The sequence below is a fragment of the Callionymus lyra genome, chromosome 6 (assembly GCF_982586985.1).
Source record: "Callionymus lyra chromosome 6, fCalLyr1.hap1.1, whole genome shotgun sequence".
Classification (NCBI taxonomy): Eukaryota; Metazoa; Chordata; class Actinopteri; order Syngnathiformes; family Callionymidae; genus Callionymus; species Callionymus lyra.
Genome location: NC_141823.1, coordinates 32,373,104 through 32,390,936, shown reverse-complemented (window position 1 = coordinate 32,390,936; position 17,833 = coordinate 32,373,104).

Below are 17,833 nucleotides of genomic sequence, written 5' to 3'. Positions count from 1 at the left end.
TGAACTACTAGCAGCCTCTTCTTTAACAGATTGTTTTGTATAGAAGATTTTACAGTTGTTTCCCATAAAAGTACATACATTTAAGTTGCAGTATTTATCGGAAATATATAAAAATGTTTTCCTTCACGGGACTGATGCTGCCTTCATACCTTGAAAAGTACAACAATAGATGATAATGACATGAATCTGTTGGTATCATTTGGATCAGGTTGGTTTGGTATCTGGGAAGAGATGCCGGACTGGGTCGAAGTGATGACTGAAAGTTCTCCATCTCAAGTAGTGACTTCACTTCATACGGGCTCGTCTAAATCTGTATCTTAATTTAGGTTGTTAATATTTACCTCTGCCAAGGAGGTTATGTGTGTCCAGTGTGTGTTGTCTGTCTGTTGATACAAAGGTATTGGATTGATCTACTAATAACTCTGAGTAAAATAATTCCATATGGTGTGTTAATGAGCAGCTTGGTGACTTTATATACGTAGTGTGCTTGTAAGAGCAGCTGATCAGGGATATATAGTAAGTCTGTTCTTGGGAAAATCTACGACTCACCTTTAAACAAAAATCTGAAGGGAAATGATTGATCATTCAGGGCTGAATTTCATTTTGAGTCAGTTCTCAGCACCTCTTAGAGCATGACCTTGTTTGCTGTGAGCATATTTGGGTTTTAAATAACATTGTCTGAATTATGTTTTAACCCTTATGTTATCTCAGGGTCAAGGTGACCCAGAGGGCCCAAAACAAAGGGATATCTCACACACATTTGTTTTCGGGCCTCTGGGTCACCTTATTCCTGAGATAACATAAGGGTTAAAGCTAATAGAAAATAAAACTATTCTTTTTTTTAACTGATTAATGAATCAACTTCTTCCTGTTGAAAATCAATATTCAACCATGTTTGGCGAAAATATGTGTACAAAAAGAAAGGTGTCATTGAGAGTATATGTTTTTTTAATCCATTCAAGATGCCTTTGAAAGTAAATAAATGCATCTAACATTACAAAATACAAATGCACCTAAATCTCAGAGAGAGGGAAACAGTTACTTAATCTTAAAAAGTAAAAAGAAAATTAACTACACTAGAGAAGTTGTGCCATTTCAGATATTTTGACGTGTAAATTGTCATTTTTCTATCTTAACTTTTATGTTTTTAGAATGCTGGTGATTACCTGTGTGTATATGTTATTATTTACCTTTATTTTAAAAAAAAGGAGGGAAAAGAAAAACCAAGACTATTTTATCAAGTGGTAAATGGTTATTTACCAATTATATGTAAGGTGTGAAAAGTGAATGCCTAATGGAAATAGTAGCTTTGATTTCTATCCTGTCAGAGGGTAAGAGTTCAAATGTGTATCTTATAGACATGCATGTCAAAGTCATTTTAACAGAACAGACCGTCCCTGTCTATGACGGTTGCAGTGAAGTACCACACAGTGATGGAGGAGGTGAGTATGATCACTGCTGATTGAACCTTCTTTATTTGGAGACGATTTTCACTCCCACTTCAGGTCTGAGGAGAAGATGGTCAGGAGGGGAACTCTTCAATGTCTCTGTGGAGCTGCTCAAAGGCGAAAAGGTGTGAGGTTTTTTAGAAATACATTGACTGTCTTGAGCTACTGAGATTTCTTCTGATTATGTTCATGACTTTATATTAATATTTAAATAAATCAGCCTTTTTTTTTTAGAGGTAAACTTCCTTTTGTGCTGGACGTTGACTGAGAACTACCATAGCTACCCAATCTACCTCAGAAGTACCTCATAATTCCACTTTTTCACTTTACAACCAACTGTATCTCAAAATTGTCTGTATGTGTTTTTTTGTTTTGTTTTGTTTTGTGTCTTCTCATTTATACGATTGAAACAGAATATTTTCGTTTCTAAACAGGAAGGAGCTGTCTCGCTTGCAGTTAATACAAAACTCTGCAGTGAGAATTCTGACCGGCTCTAGTAGGAGAACTCACATTTCCCTGATCCTTAAAACTCTTCACTGGCTGCCAGTTTCTTTCAGGATCAACTTTAAAATTCTGGGTCTTACTTTCAGATCTATTCATGGTCAGGCTCCTCCTTACGTCACTGATCTGATCCAGCCTTACACCCCAGCTCAGGCTCTTAGGTCTGTGGATCAGAATCTACTGATGGTTCCGTGCATCCTTCCAGGCTGTTGCTCCTTAGCTTTGGAACAATCGTCCTCTCCCTCTGTGTTTGATGGAGTCTACTGACTCCTTCAAGAAACATCTTAAGACATTTTTATGTGTGCAGGCTTTTCCTTGATTTTCTTGGGGCTGCTGTGTTTGTCCTTATGTTTTCACGGCCTTTTAAAGTAGTTTACCTACTTACTCACTTACCTCCTACAACAACAATTGATGAGAAACCAACATTAAATTACTTCTCAGATATTGTGATATATTTTTTTAAAACTTTGTATTAATATTAGACTTCCTGTACGTTGGGTTTTTTTTTAGCTGTCCATCAACAATGTAATCATTTTATTCTTTGGATTAAATCGACCTGTTGGTATTGGGGGCAAAATAGAGAGTCTTGGAAACTTTTTTCATGGTTTACACACACACACACACACACACACACACACACACACACACACACACACACACACACACACACACACACACACACACACACACACACACACACACACACACACACACACACACACATACATAGATTAATGTAAATATGTGGATCCTGCTGCTCTATCAAGTAAATGTAGCAGTACAACCTTTAACCTCATGAAACATATAAAGAGCATTGCACATAGATAGTAGAACCTAAATGATGTTGAGTGCTCGGAAAAAAAAACATTTTAATGTGCACATTAAAGCAAAATGCAATGGAATTGGATGAAAGCTTTTCACCTGTATTGCATACCTCAACGTCAGTAACCCGACATTTAGCACATTACTGGACATGGGAAAATGGAAAAGGATAAGTGCAATATCGGAATATGTAGCCGGAGAAATCACAGGAAGCAGAAGGTTGTAGCTGGAGCGACGTATCAGCCAAGAAAAGGTTAGGACCCTTGGCTTTCTTGAGCACTCTAAGGCTTTTAATCCTCGAACAAAGTCATTTAGTTTCACTGCTTCAGAGGAGGCCAATTAAAAGTGGAGCGTAGACAAGCGTCTGAAGAAAGGCATCATTTGCTGCAGGAGCCCAGGCCTTTTATCAGACCATCCGGCACGCACCCTGGGAATCAGGACTGGCTGTCTGACATCTCTTCAAGATGTTTCCACTAGTAGCACACTTCAGCCTGAAATAGGCCAATTCTGAAGAAGATCGCAAGAACCGCCTAGAACACAAAGAGTTTTTCTCTCTTTTTGCTATCGACACATTTTCAATCCAAATGTGGAAATCATCTTTTGTGTAATATTCTAGAATAATGATGCTCCACTTCACTTCAATTAGATACTAATTCTGTCTGTGTTTTATTTAATTCCTTCTGTGTGTAAAGGGCAAACGCTTGACTAGCATGTTTACTGAAATAATTGATATTATCCGATTCTTAGCGATTAGCAGGCTTACTCAACCCATTCTCAGGCTTAGAAGCTTTGATTCAGCGTAAAGCCTGGTGTTTCACATTTCCCTGGAGTCTGCTAATTACTGTGTTGATGCTTTGGATTCGTGTAAGGGAGCAGGGAAATAAAATCCTCAAGTGAAGAAAGGAGGTTAGCAGTAAGGATTTTTAGAGTCTTGAAGGATATAAAAGCTTTGGTTAGTTGTGACCCTGTGACAGAGCTGTCACTTGTTCCTCGTACATCGGTCATTCTGATATTACATTTTGGAAGATTTTAGGTTTAACTAGATAAACTATATTGTCATAATATTTACACAGTTCAACTTGTGAATATTTAAGAAGTCTTATAGAGGCCAGTGGTAAAATGATATTGTCAGAAATGCACACAAGAGAACAGTTAACTGGGTTTAGAATCATGATCCTGCTTTAAAGACGGGCCTATATTTTGAAATAAAAATTAAGTCCATCATTTCTTTCATACTTTTTATACAGGATTCTGCACAGTGGCATAAGCAGAGTTTTCAGATACATTTCCTACTCTGCCATATCAACCTTGGTCGACTCAGAACTCACTTGGTTTTATTAAAATTCTTATGACACAAACCGTACCAAGAGGATAATCTGCTATTAGTTAGTTTTTATTATATTTATCATTTAAACCATACAATTGACTTTTTAAAAAAATAGATTTACTTTAACCAACAATCTACAGGTACAAAATTAAACCAAAATAGTGTAGTCAGTAATATAAGTCACATGACTTAGGTGCAATAGATAAAAAATATGACAAGAACAAGATAGAACCCCCTTTTTGCATTTGCATTTTATTCACAGAGCATTTTACAAATCATGATTATTTTTGCTTCACAAACAAAAAAAACAACAAACAGAATATAAAATAAAGAATTACTTCTGAACCAGGGCTGCATTTTCTCCCCCTTATTTATTAAAATGTATTCGAGAGCAAAAAACAATGAGTTAATCAGATTTATTTAATAAACAAAAATAAAAAATATCACATAAACAAGTTAAAGTATTTTCAATCTTTAAAAGATATTAAAGAAGATGCAGAAGAACGTTGTCTTTCACACAATCACTACGGAAAAAAATTACAGAGATAACAGTTTTGTCGTTACAGAGCAAACATCTTCAAATGTGTCAAATGTCAAAATGAAACATAATTTTTAATTTTTGTATTATCACATAAGCCCCTAATGTCTTATTATGGGAGGGTTATCGATCATATGATAGTTGCGGGGGCTCATTTTACTATAAAACACACCTAAAACATCCAAATGCCTCGTACTGCTTGTCTGTTATGTCCATCTTGTATTGAAGCTCCAAGAAGGCACTTCTCCCAACCCTTAGTCAACATGGTGGGTGGAAAATGAGTGAAGTTTGAATTTTGGGTGAATCATCTGTATTTTTATTTCTCCCCTATTCCAAGTTGGGGCATGATATGGTCTTGTTGTCACTTGCAACGTGATCATTTTCGGCCCCTGTGAGGAAATACATTTGCAACCTGCAGAGTATAAATAAACAATTCAAGCCTCCTCCTGTCCTGCTGATGGGGAAGAGACATTGTGTGACTGAACATCCTTCGTCTGCCTGTCTGCCATCATTTGTAATGCTGATTGATATCTCCGTCTCTCAGTGTCTGCATCCTACACGGCTGCTGCGGTTGCTCGCTCTTTAATTCCTATACCTTCTTGCTTTCTTTTTTCCTCTTCTCTGCTGTACTTTTTGTTTCCCCATAGACTGTGAGCGGATACCATCCTTTGAAAAGGTAATGATCCCTGTGTGTTGAGATTATGTGTGCGCACTGCACAGCATAATGGCCTGACTTTTTACTACCTGCCGTATATGAATCTCACAACTGAACAGAATAGATGACACCTGCAAGAGGCTGAGTGCAGGCTACCGCCGCACATGAAAGAATGGCCATTAAAAATGATCAAAGAAATTACAACACTCAGCTATGCATCACTCTCATGCCGGCATAGGTGTGTTCCTTTTACAACACACGTCTTCGGCATGGGTGGATTCACGTGAACGGATTCACACTAATTAATATCTTCCTCTCATGTACACTTTCTTTGAGGAAATGTCCTGCGCTGAGTTGTCAAGGCTCTCAGCATCTGCCATGCTAGCCACAAAGAAGTAGTCGATTTAACCCTTCAAGTCATGAGGATTGTGCTGCTATTACTACATGAATTCAATTAAAGTTCAATATGTTGATGAATCACAGTGATTTAAAACAACATAATTATCTGTCAATCACTGACCAAATTGTACCTCAAATGTCACCTGGGTAATAACTACTGTGGACATTGTCCCTCAGGGAAGGGTATCAAGTAGTATTTATCACCTTTTGTCTTAGAAAATGAATTTAATACAGTAATGATATAAAACATTTTCATAAATAAGATACAATATTAAGTTTTTCGATCTGTATTATTTTGTGGCTAGATCTTGTGAATTAGACACCAACAACTGATAAACTATACTGTTTAACTTTTTGCCTCCAACACTCAAGTCAAGTCTTCTTTCTCTTCAAGAAGAGTGGTCTTTTTGTAATTCAAACAAAGAAATGATTTACATTTGTTGGTCAGAATGATTTAGAAGATGACAAAGATGGTCCTGTTTCCAAACATTACACTCTGGGTCTGGCCCTGAGTGGTCCACCGTGGCAGGTAATTTCCCTTGTTTTTCATGTCAGAAGATGAAGAGGTAGGTAGTTCCATCTTTTGATGTATGATGTATGCGGAGAAACTGCAATGTGATGTTTATTCATGACTTTGAAGACGATGCCTTGGCGAAGCCCCGTGATTTCCTTTTAAGGGACAAAACTATGCGCGATTGAGTCTTCATTTTAAAAGCGTTCAGACCATCCTGCAGCTCTTCTTCATTCCTCTTCTTTCACCCACAGCTCTTTTTTTTCTCTTTTAAATTCTCCCTCGATATTTCTTCTGTCAGATTTAATTTATTTGACCTTAAGAAAGAAAGATCACACGCAGTTATTTCCTTCATATTTTGCCCCGCTGTCTCCCTATCTCGCCTCCGTACTTAGATATGGACTTTGATGAAGAGATGAATTTAGCTCATTTTTATAGTAGGCTGGCACGTTAATGAGACACCCCCTCTGCTGGACCAGAATGCCTTCTGGTCACTTGCATATTCAGTACTTGGTTGCAATGGAATCATCCAAATTTGCATCTGTATTTATGGAAGTCCTCTAAAACTTGCAATTTGAGCGAAGTTCAAGATGAAACTAAAAAAAAAACACATACCTCCAACAATGAGCTAATCTCACAAGACAAAGCATACATCAAATCAATAAATCAACCTCCAAGATTTGAGAATTGCTGACTCAAGTAACCACCAAGCCACATTGTGCATTCTGTGCAAAACTCTAGCAAGTATAAAATAGCAACCTTTAACATTGAAGGATCAATAACCGCCTCCTTTTTCCCCAATTTAATGTTGATTTGTTTTGGTGGTTGAATTGTGCAAGTTAAGTTCTCCCTTTTTATTTGGCTGATTCTGAACAGAGATGAACTTGCATGTTTCAAATGTAGAAATCTTCATCTCCTAGATTCAGTAAATCACCATGACTATGTTTTGAAGTTATTATTTCATAAAATTCTCCCCAATCTGAAATCTCGGTGAATGAGAGGATACAAGATCTTATGACAGCACAGTGAGAGACATGATAACGAGATTTAATCTCCAGGGCGGGGCTTAAGCACATTGTAATGTAAATATTTCAATTAAAATAGATTTTTGCCCAAAAAAACAAATACTGATGAGTACATTAGATGATTTTAACAAACACATCAACACATTAGTTGCCCATCTATTGTTCTAGTTTAAACAGGTTTAGAATCTGCATTTCCTGTTCATACTCACACAGCCTTGATTCATATTTTAGCCCATATTAACTTCAAAATAACATTTTTGTTGCTGTTTTTTTCAGTAAGATTGCTCACAATTCTATAACAAGGGTAAATCTTACCAAATAGTATTTTGCATGTATCTTATAGAAAAGGTAACACTCGTTGAAAGCTGCTTATTCTAACCTTAGGTGATAAATAATTCACACATATCAACATCTGCAAATGCCACAGAAAATTAGTGCACGGGAGATAAAGGGCAAGAGAGCAAAGTCGTAGAAAGCCGAGGAGGAGAAAGCTGAAGGTAGCATGGCAAAAATGATTGTTGTGCTGTCAAATTGATTTGCATGTAAAAGGCCCACCTAATTGCAACACTTAGCTGCAGTGTACAGATAATAGAGTGCAGAATTACGAAAGGACATGAAGGAGCTTCACATAATGATTTGCACTACGTCTTTGTAGCAGTGGATTATGTTTCTGCAGAGACCATTGAAAGTAATGTGTGCCTCACCTTGTCCTATCTGACGTGACATATCCATCATGCACACTCGCATACAGTGCTGTATACAGCACTAGTTAGCATATAAATGCTCACGTTTTTTTTTTTACCTTTCTTTGAATTCTCAGTGCTTAGAAGTCAAAACAAACACAAAGTCAAATCGGCGCTAAAGTCAGAGTGAAAAAAGACTAAAATGATCCCGGATGGCATGTTTTAAGTTGTATTACTTTTGTTATTTACATTCTTAACTTTTTCTATATTTTAAACAATCATTGACAAAATTATGTCAGGGACACATCCTCTTATCAAATACACACAAAACATAACCTCTTTGGCGGAGAAATTCCAGACAGTCAATTCATGGATTCAACCTTTATTATTTGAAAACAGGTGATACAATGATATATTCGTTTCACTCATTATTACAAGTAAATTGTACAATCCTCTGGTGCAAGTACAAAAATATTTAGATGTATGAATCTGCACGTACACACAAATAAAAGCACTTTTCCATTGTTCATCTCAATCAACGTAGAATTAATCACAGCCTTGTTCGTCCCTTTCCACGCCCTCATTTACATATTTAAGTCTTATTTGAATGAACCAGAGTCTGTGATTGTTCTCTCCGGTCAGAAAAAAACAAATGAAAACATAAATATAATCTGGATTATATAAACTGAAGTTTATATTCGTTCATTTAAACATTTCTCACATGGATCACATACTTTAATTTAAATTAGTGCAGACGAGCTCCGGTGTAAATGTTTATATTTTACATACACAGTTATTAACGAGAATACTTTATTTACAGAGACGATCAGGGGCTTATTTGAAACATCTTAAAATGGAGTTTAACAAGAATAAATCAGTAACTTAAAGCATTGAGTATTGATGATGATGAAGATGGTCTGATCATCTGAGCTTAATAGGAATGTGTGATGCAGCTGCGCAACACCCCCCCAATCCTTATCACTTTAAAAAATAAATGCGTTTTGTTTACAAATTACAAATCATGTGACTGTATTTATATAAGTGTGTTTTTGAAGGAGATCACTCTGATAACGTGATCACATGAGGGAAACTTTAACTGCTTTCTTTCTGCAGCTTCGCTTTGATCTATGTGACATGATGTTGTTTCACAAGAACGTCTATGACTCTCGTAGAGAAAGACTAAAAGCGATCAGACACTGATAATTTTGTTCGTTATATTATAAAAAAAACCCTTCATAATTTCTTTACATTTTTTCTGAATGAAATAGTGGATTCAAATATTCAGTATAAAATGATCTATTTAAAATGATCCAATATTGATCATCAATGTAACTCCGATTTGAACATCTCTGACTAGTGAGGCTGACATGCATCTGGGCAGCTGATCCGTACGTACACCATTCCAACCTTTTCAACACTATTTTCCTTATTGATACATATGGACTTTTATGTGGAAAAGTAGGTTACGTGTGTTTTTTGGACATACGACCACTTAATCCATGAGGCCCCCTGGTCATTTTCACAAATTCTACCTAAAGACTTTTAGACCTTTCAACTGAATTTTTGCGAGGGTCTATAATGGACTGTAAAGCATGGGTGATGAGCAAAACACAACGTTTGATGATAACAGTTATTATAAAAATAAGTTCTAATAGTTAATAAAAGACTGACTTTCGCACATTCAAAGACTCGCCTCTCAGGCCTCAAGTTACAGTTCATTATTTCAATGTGTCCTGCAAAGACATACGTGGAACAACTTGGACCTGAGTTCCTATCGCCACCAGAAACTGAGCACATTTCAAACATTATGTATATATGCATGTAGACCACCAAAAAGTATATCAACATTTTATTTACCAATTCCTAATCCAAAAGCTAGGATGAAAAAAACCCCCACTTAATCCACACTTTAAAGGCACTAATCACTGGATTGACAACATCGCTATTATTTGTTTAGTCCAAATACGGCATGTTGTTCCATAAAAAGGTTATATATTAAAAGTATATGAACAAGTATTTGGAGAAGTAAACTTTATTTAAATGGTAATATTGCAATTTAGAGTTGTTTTTTCATTTAGCTAAGAAGCCATCGTTTTTCTCCTTAGTCTTCAAATAATAGTTCACCCTAAATTCACTCATTTTATACTCATTTTATATACATGTTGACTAACGGTAAGGATTATTTTCAGAGTAAACAGTTATTTTCAGAGTTAAAGACAAAAATGTATGTTGATTTTAATGCATCGACTGGAGCTCAGTGGTCCTTGTCTTTTTTTTCAAGGACCAAAAATATCCAAAAACCGTCGGGTGCTTCTCTGTATTGTCCATCTTGTATTAAAGCCTCGACAAGAGGAATTGTTTGAAAAAAAAATTAAATTAAACAAGTCTATATTTTAATATTGTTTGTAGCAATAGCTTAAGGACTAACCTGCTAAACAGACAGGGAACCCTCCAGTGTAAACAGTTGACTATAAATTACAGATAGAGATAAATACCACAATAAGTCAGCAACCTTAGCGCTAGTTTACTTTACACACGTATACTCTGGATATCCTCAATCACCAATGGTTTGTCTTCTTCTTCCACTCACTATTTCCAATTCTACTGGAGAGCAAATGAGCTGAGCTCAGAAACCTTTATGATTACTCTCCACACTATATTCCATTTCTTGCATCTCAGATAGCTTGAAGATCCAAGCTACCACCAATCATATCCATAACCAATTCCCTCCAAAAAACTGGTCCATCTATGCTTTCAAAGTCCTCAAATGATAACTGTCGTAAAACTTTCAATTTATTAGAGCATACAGAAAACTCTTCTTGTTCGTGTGTGTGTGTGTGTGTGTGCGTGCGTGTGTGTGTGTGTGTAGGATATGTGCATGTCTGGATTGGAAGAGCACTAGTCTTAACTGTCTGCAGCTGTAATGAGAGAGTGAGCTGTCACACACTTCCATGTAATGGCTCCCTTGCCAGCTGCCCAGTTCAGGCCCAGTGGGATGATGCAAAGAAGCACCAATTCTCCCACTACATGTCTCTTTCTGCACTCTTTTGCACAATCTCTATCTCCGTCTCTGGCCATGATTCTTCTATATCGCCCAATCCGTTCACTCTCCAGACCCAGTCAGGAACAAAAAACCCTCTTGTCACTTTGTTTTACTTTTACTCCAACCTGCAAAACACATTTTCACCTGGACAGTAGTTCCCTTCCTCGTGTCAGAGTACAGCAGCATTCCTACAGGGTTTAAAAAAAGAAAAACTGCAACAATATTGTGTCATCGCAAATTTTCAATATCATTTTTTTTTTCAAAAGTTATAAAAGCATTTCAAAACATTTTACCAGGCTGCGTCATCAACACATTTCATAAGTATCAAAGTGATACAGGGCTGAAGAATAGCACGTTTAATAGTGTACCTCTTGATTTGGAAAGGAGGCTGCAAACGCATTTGACAGCAGCTGTTCATCAAACACACGTAAAATGTATGCAGAAAGCAAACTTACTTAGCTGTGTTTCTACACCAGACTTTCTTTTCTGTGCATTATTAACATATTCATCCATGTTGCCATGAAATAATGTTGAAAGCCACTTGATTTTGATCTTATCCTTTCAACTGTTGAGAAGACTGTCAGGAAGTATGATTGACAGTTGGATCATGCATCATAATTTAAAATTAGTATAATTGAAGATAAAAATAAGAAAGGAGACACTAGATTTATAAAGCTAGTAAAAGTTTCATGTTAAATTCTTGTCTCGTGTTTGTCGACTTGTAGATTCATAGGAGAGTGATGGAGTGATGACAATGGGATTTATTTAGACTTTGATTTACAGTTTTTCGTTGAAAAATCAAAACAAATTAAAATTTCGAATTAAATAGTTTATTTGAAGAGCAAAGACAGGAGTAAGGTAAGCGGATTACCTAGCTCAATGAAATGAAAACAGTTTCACTTTAGCAACAATGCACAAAGGGAAGTTCCTGAGAAAGAAAAACCAGGAGAAAGATAAAGAAATAAAAAATCGTACTTGCATTATTAGCGTTGGTGCATTATTTTCATTGGTTTATCAACAATAAAATTTGTGTGCGTCTGTAAAGTAACGTCAATTTCAAGATTAGAATAAAGATGATTTAAATCTAACTGAATTATTGGAGTCAGGTATTAGCTGTAAAATAGAATGTATTTGCCTGGCACATTCCTAATATGGGATCGCTTTTTTCTGTTTCCTCATAAATACCTCAAAGGGACGTGTAATGAAATGATTTATTGGACAGTGGTGACGTGTGTTTGAAGAAGCATCCGCAGACGTCTAATGCAAACAGAGCAGACCAGCGATATTGCCTTAATGTCGAGCTGCATAGTAATGAAGGCGCACGCATATAAATGTCAGCACTCTGCATAATGTCGACATCTCGTGACAGCCTCAGAAACTCACCGGCACCTAACTGGTAATGCTTAACCTTTTCCATCCTGCGCCACTTGTGCGCACATTCCCACACACACACGAAGGGATTTCCTGCTCACGTCATCTCTGGCCCTTTTTCTGCCAGCCTTCCTCCCTCAGCCCTCCTTACACACCAGCCCTGCTTTGAGACGCAAGGTGGAGATGTGTGATGCCAAACCAATCGCTCGTTAACCCCCTCCCACGCGGCTGGTACAGTGGAAGCCTTTGAAAGAACTACAGCGACATCTGCATGTGCCATGGTAACAAACGCCAGACTTTCTTTCCAGGGCTTCCCCTGCCAGCTCGCTCCCTGACCGCCCCTCCCGCTCCCCCCCTGCGGTGCTCATTTCTCAAATTACTAAACATGGCTAATTGTCGGAGGCGTGATGCCGGCTCAATTTGAATATTCTGGCTTGGGGCAGAATCTGGGGGAGGGGGTTTTATTAAGCAATGATGTCTGGAAAGAAAGGCTTTCCAATTATTTACACATAATACTGAAGAGGTCTCCTCTTGATTCGCCTGCATCGTTTAACGAGAATTATTCTATTTCGATGTATTCTGGTAACACGTTCATATGTAAGCAAATTGACCCGCTTCGATCTCTTAATCGAGCGGCATCATTAATTACCCTTGAGGTTTTCTTCTAATTGTTAGCAGTCAATGATCGCGTATTGACATATTTCCTTATAAAGCACTAGACGTGGTCAAAGAGTAATTAAAGTTGTCCAAGGTGAAACGATTCGTTTCAAAAATAAAATCGACGAAAGCCATTGTTTGCGATGCCTCAGACGAATGTAGGACATAATTCTATTTCTGCTTGCTCGGCACCCGTTTACCCGCCTCTGTGGTTTAATCATATGCAAATGAAATTTGCATCAAGCACTCTGCGCTAGGATGATTAGGCACGGACGACATTAACGAATGTCCGCCGCGCTGCCAGTCTTCTCAGAATTCCGCCTTTTTTTTCCGGGCAACATTAACGCCTTTGTAATAGTTTCGCCGCTAATGTCCTAATCAATTTAACAAGACAAACAGTCAGTATCCGATTCGGCAGAAATGATATTCCAGGTTTCTTCTCGAGGCGGCACTGCAAGATCCACAAGTAGTAAACAAAGCTGTCGTTGGCGATGGCCAGTGAAAGAAAAGAGCCAAGACTTTCCAAAGAAGCAGAGCACCTCATAGCACTGGCAAGGCTGGAGCTTTTCTCTGCTTGTTTGTGAGTTCTGTGGCATTATTTCACAACTGGCATATCACCAAGAAAGGAAAATATCCTTGTACATTCTCTCTCTCTCTCTCTCTCTCTCTCTCTCTCTCTCTCTCTCTCTCTCTCTCTCTCTCTCTCTCTCTCTCTCTCTCTCTCTCTCTCTCTCTCTCTCTCTCTCTCTCACACACACACTCCACCCCCCTTTTTTATTTTCTCCTGCAAGCCCTTTAAAAAAATCCATTTGCATAATGAAGATGCAGCGTAATTAACATCCTTGATGAAATGAAAAAAAAGGTAATTATCCGATCTTGATTGGCTCCAAAAGCGGGATTATCCATGTGTCCTCCCGAATGTATGAATATGAACAGCAAATCACATCATTACAAATGTTAATTTGCAATCCTTTTTGTTTGCGGGTATTGTTCCTGCGTTGCCCAAAACGATGCCCGCGATCGAACGGTTCTACCTTGTCGACGGTAGATCCAAGTTTAGGAGTTTTAGCTGGGGAGCCAAGGTAGCAAAAAAAAGAAGAGAATCCCTCCCTTTGGATGACTTGACTGTCTTCATTTTCCACAAACATGGCATGATGTTGAAAATAATCCAAGAGAATCTAATTAAACAATTAGCGCGCAGACGGTGGAAATCCATGCGATGCTAATTACCGCATTAATTCCGCATACGCATATTAAGTATGAAAACGAACTTAATCAGATCCTCCGTCGAACGTCTTTGCTGCGATGCCCATCTTTGGCTCGGCGCCCAAAACAAGCAGCTCTCGCAGGAACCGCAGAAAAAATCGCTCCTTGCGACGCAGCGCTCACTGCGAACTGGAATACAAACCCTGGGTAAGTCAGCATCGCATCTGCTTAGTGTAATTTAGCACAAGGAGAACATCCTGAAAGGGTGGAGTTTGTTCTTTTTGACGGTTGGCAAGATGAGGGCAAAGAAGTCGTTGAGATTGGTGTGTGAGTGTGTGAGTGTGTGTGTGCATGTGTGTGTAAGATTTGATGAGTTCTCACGGCCTCTCTGCCAGGCAGGCCAGCACCTCCCCCTCAGCGTCTGAGCGCAGAATGCCTCCCTGTGCCTTCTGCGCCCATTCATCTCCTGTCCTGTCATGCCATACGTCTCCTTTGCCACCCTGGCGTTGTAAGGACATTTTGAATTACGTCTCCCATTTTGTTCAAGTAAATATGCCCAAAGGAGAAAAGACGAAGCCTTGATTTCAAATCCACCATCTTGTTACTTGAATTTGGTTTTCTTTCCGTTCGGTTGCAACCTTTGGTTTTTTCAGTCTCTCGTCTGTGACTTTGTTGATGTTGTCGGTCAAATCTACTCCTCACCCCTCGTTCTCATGGGATGTGAGATTGGCAACGTCTCCTTAAACCACGCACAGCAGATTGGAGACTAAAAGTCCATGGAAAAACCACCGATATTACGTCTTCTGATACAAAGCTTTAACTGTTGTCTTTCCACCCGTCGTTGTCCTCAAGCGAGCCGCATTAATCAACGCAGCTAATTTTTGCTAATTGCTCTTATCAGACGAGGCCACTCTCTCTCTCGTGTGCGCTATGGTCGCCCAAAGATCCGAATGAAAGGAAATGTTCGTCAGCATTTGTTCGTGGTGCCAGACTGGCACAACACCTGCTCCGCTGTTCTACCCAGGTATCCTCGGGTGGATCGAGTTCATCCTTCCAAAAATCCAAGGTACCATCTGTCGAGTCCTCGCGTGGATATATCCGTCACTGCGAACCCATCGCCATGCTTCCTGGGGCTGATGGCTGGCATCCTGGCACAGAGTACGTGCCTCATCTGGGTAGAGGAAAGCAATCTCAAGACGAGGGGGAGGAGTTTATTTCTTTGAACATCCACTGCAGCCAGCTGTTTTTGTTACCAAAGCACAATACGTCGCATTAAATCCAAATAAAAGAATCCACAGTAATTGATCCCATGTGGCTTTGCTTCTTCCTCGAGTTGTTGACATGTAGCATGGGTTTGCTTCCTGTGCGTGGCGCTCTGTTGGCATCCTGGAGCAGGGCCGCTGCAGCGGCGTTATCCAATCCAACCGAAGGGCTGGCCAACAGTCAACTTGGTTCCTCCTCGCCCCGGATGTACGTCTTCGTCCGCCGTCAGATATACGTCCACAATGTTGAAAAAAAAGGGAGCTACGTAAAGCTCCAACTTCTGCCACCTCAGACCAGACAAACACGTCACAATCAGAAGCAACTAATCACGGACTGAAACCACCAGTCAAGCACATGCACAGAAGCGTGCCACTGAATGGATGGCACTGTGCCAACTTCTCTCTGCCATCAACCGCATTCGCTGCCTGTTTCCCTTTTTTGCCCATCCCCTTTCTCGCACAGTCCCTCTCTTACCAGCCCCCCCTTCGCCGCCATCCTTCTTCCACGTGCCCACCGAACCCACCTTCCACTACCCTCCTTTGTTTTATTGACATTCAATTAATTAACAGGCGTTTAACTGATTGAATGATTTTTACGTTGTTTCCAACCAACCGTCCATTCGTCCACTTTGCTAAACGGTAATAGATTAAGTCGGGGATCAAGCTCGGGAAGAATATTGAAAGAGAACATCAAGCCGTACGGCTACATAAGACAAAATGGCTTTTCATTTTCATTTCTAAAGCTTAGTGTTTTAAAAAACTTTTTAGCTTCCTTGAAATTCTGAGAGGTGGAATATTCAATTCAACAAAGGTCCTGATTCTAATTTTCAGGTACTGAAAAAAAGAATAACAATTGCCCGGTTGAATCATCTTTTTTTACTTTAAAAGAAAGGTTGTACAAGACGGTAATTACATCAGCATTTAAAGGCTTTTCATATTCCTACAGTCTCGCCCCACGATGGACCAAAACACATTGACATTTGCTATTTCACACATACTCGCTTTTGTTTATTTTATCGTCAATGATTTAATTATAAGCATCAACGGGGTAATCCAGCCACCACGAGGAACCCATTATGCAAATTGAACAACATTTGCATAATGTCTTACACCAGGAATATGCAAATGTTCTTAGGATGTATTAGCCTTGTGCATGTATTTTGTGTTTTCCTATGAAGGGTTTCTTTCTTTCTCTCAGCTCTCGCTTTTATTTCTGCTGTGCCAGGTGACACGAGGATTTGCTAGAAACAATGACCTGGTGGGAAAACTTGCCTGTGAATCTGGATAAGGTGGCTGGCATGAGGGGAATGGAAACATGTGAGCAGACACGCATCTATACAAGCTTTGTGACTGTTTCCTAATGAAACTACGGGGTGATATTATCTGATTATTCACAGATAATATTAGATGGAAGGGGCAATTCAATTTTCTTAATCATACTTAATAGCTTAAAAGCTCGATTTTCACACCTGTTCTGGATTGTTTAAAATGCAAGAATGCCACTGAGAGGCAAGGATTGAGAGGAGAGAAAGTGGAGAGAGAGAGAGAGCAAGAAAGAGAGAGAGACATAAAGGAAGGCATATTTGTACACCAGCCTTAACACCAGTTCACAGCCTAGACTTGCGTCTGGAAGACGAAGAACGGATATGCTACGATTTTTGGGACATTTTGGGCATCCCTAACCCTGCGTGATTACCGCTGCTGTAATTTATCCAGCTCGTTTGCGATAAGTCGCGTGCTTTGCATAGGTGATGGAGAGAAAATGCCTGCAGACACAATTAATTATCGCTCCTTGAGAAATTAATGCCACGAGTGATTAAGGACGAGGTTGACGCTGAATAAGACGGATTTTAAGCACGCTCTGAAGAACCCTTTGTCATTTACATGTTGTTAAAATGACATGTTATTTCTTGAATTCTAATTCGTCCACCTTTTCTGCAGGGACAGCTTATGGGTTTGCTTATGTCTATTACGGCTCGTTCAATTGTGTTTTCCTCCCTTGCTTCAATAAAGATATGCATTTAAATATCTCATGATTATTACGTCATTTACAAAAAAGCAATTTTGAAAAAAATTACAGAGAAAGGGACGACCATGATGATGCACAGACAAAATAATGCAACATTTCTGCCTTTTTTTAACGCAAAAATGTTAACACATTTTCTTTTATATATTTTTTATTTATTTATTTTTATTGAAAGGCGGGACTAACGATGAACACAAACATTTCTAACTGCAGCTTTATTTGTAAGAGTCTGATTCTCATAGAAGTGATATCTATCCAAAGTTATACTTAAATATGTTGCTGCAAAGATTGTTGGAGTTTCTGTCATGATGATAAAAAAGAAGGCAGAAGCCTTGAGCTCATTCAGAACTCAGACTAAG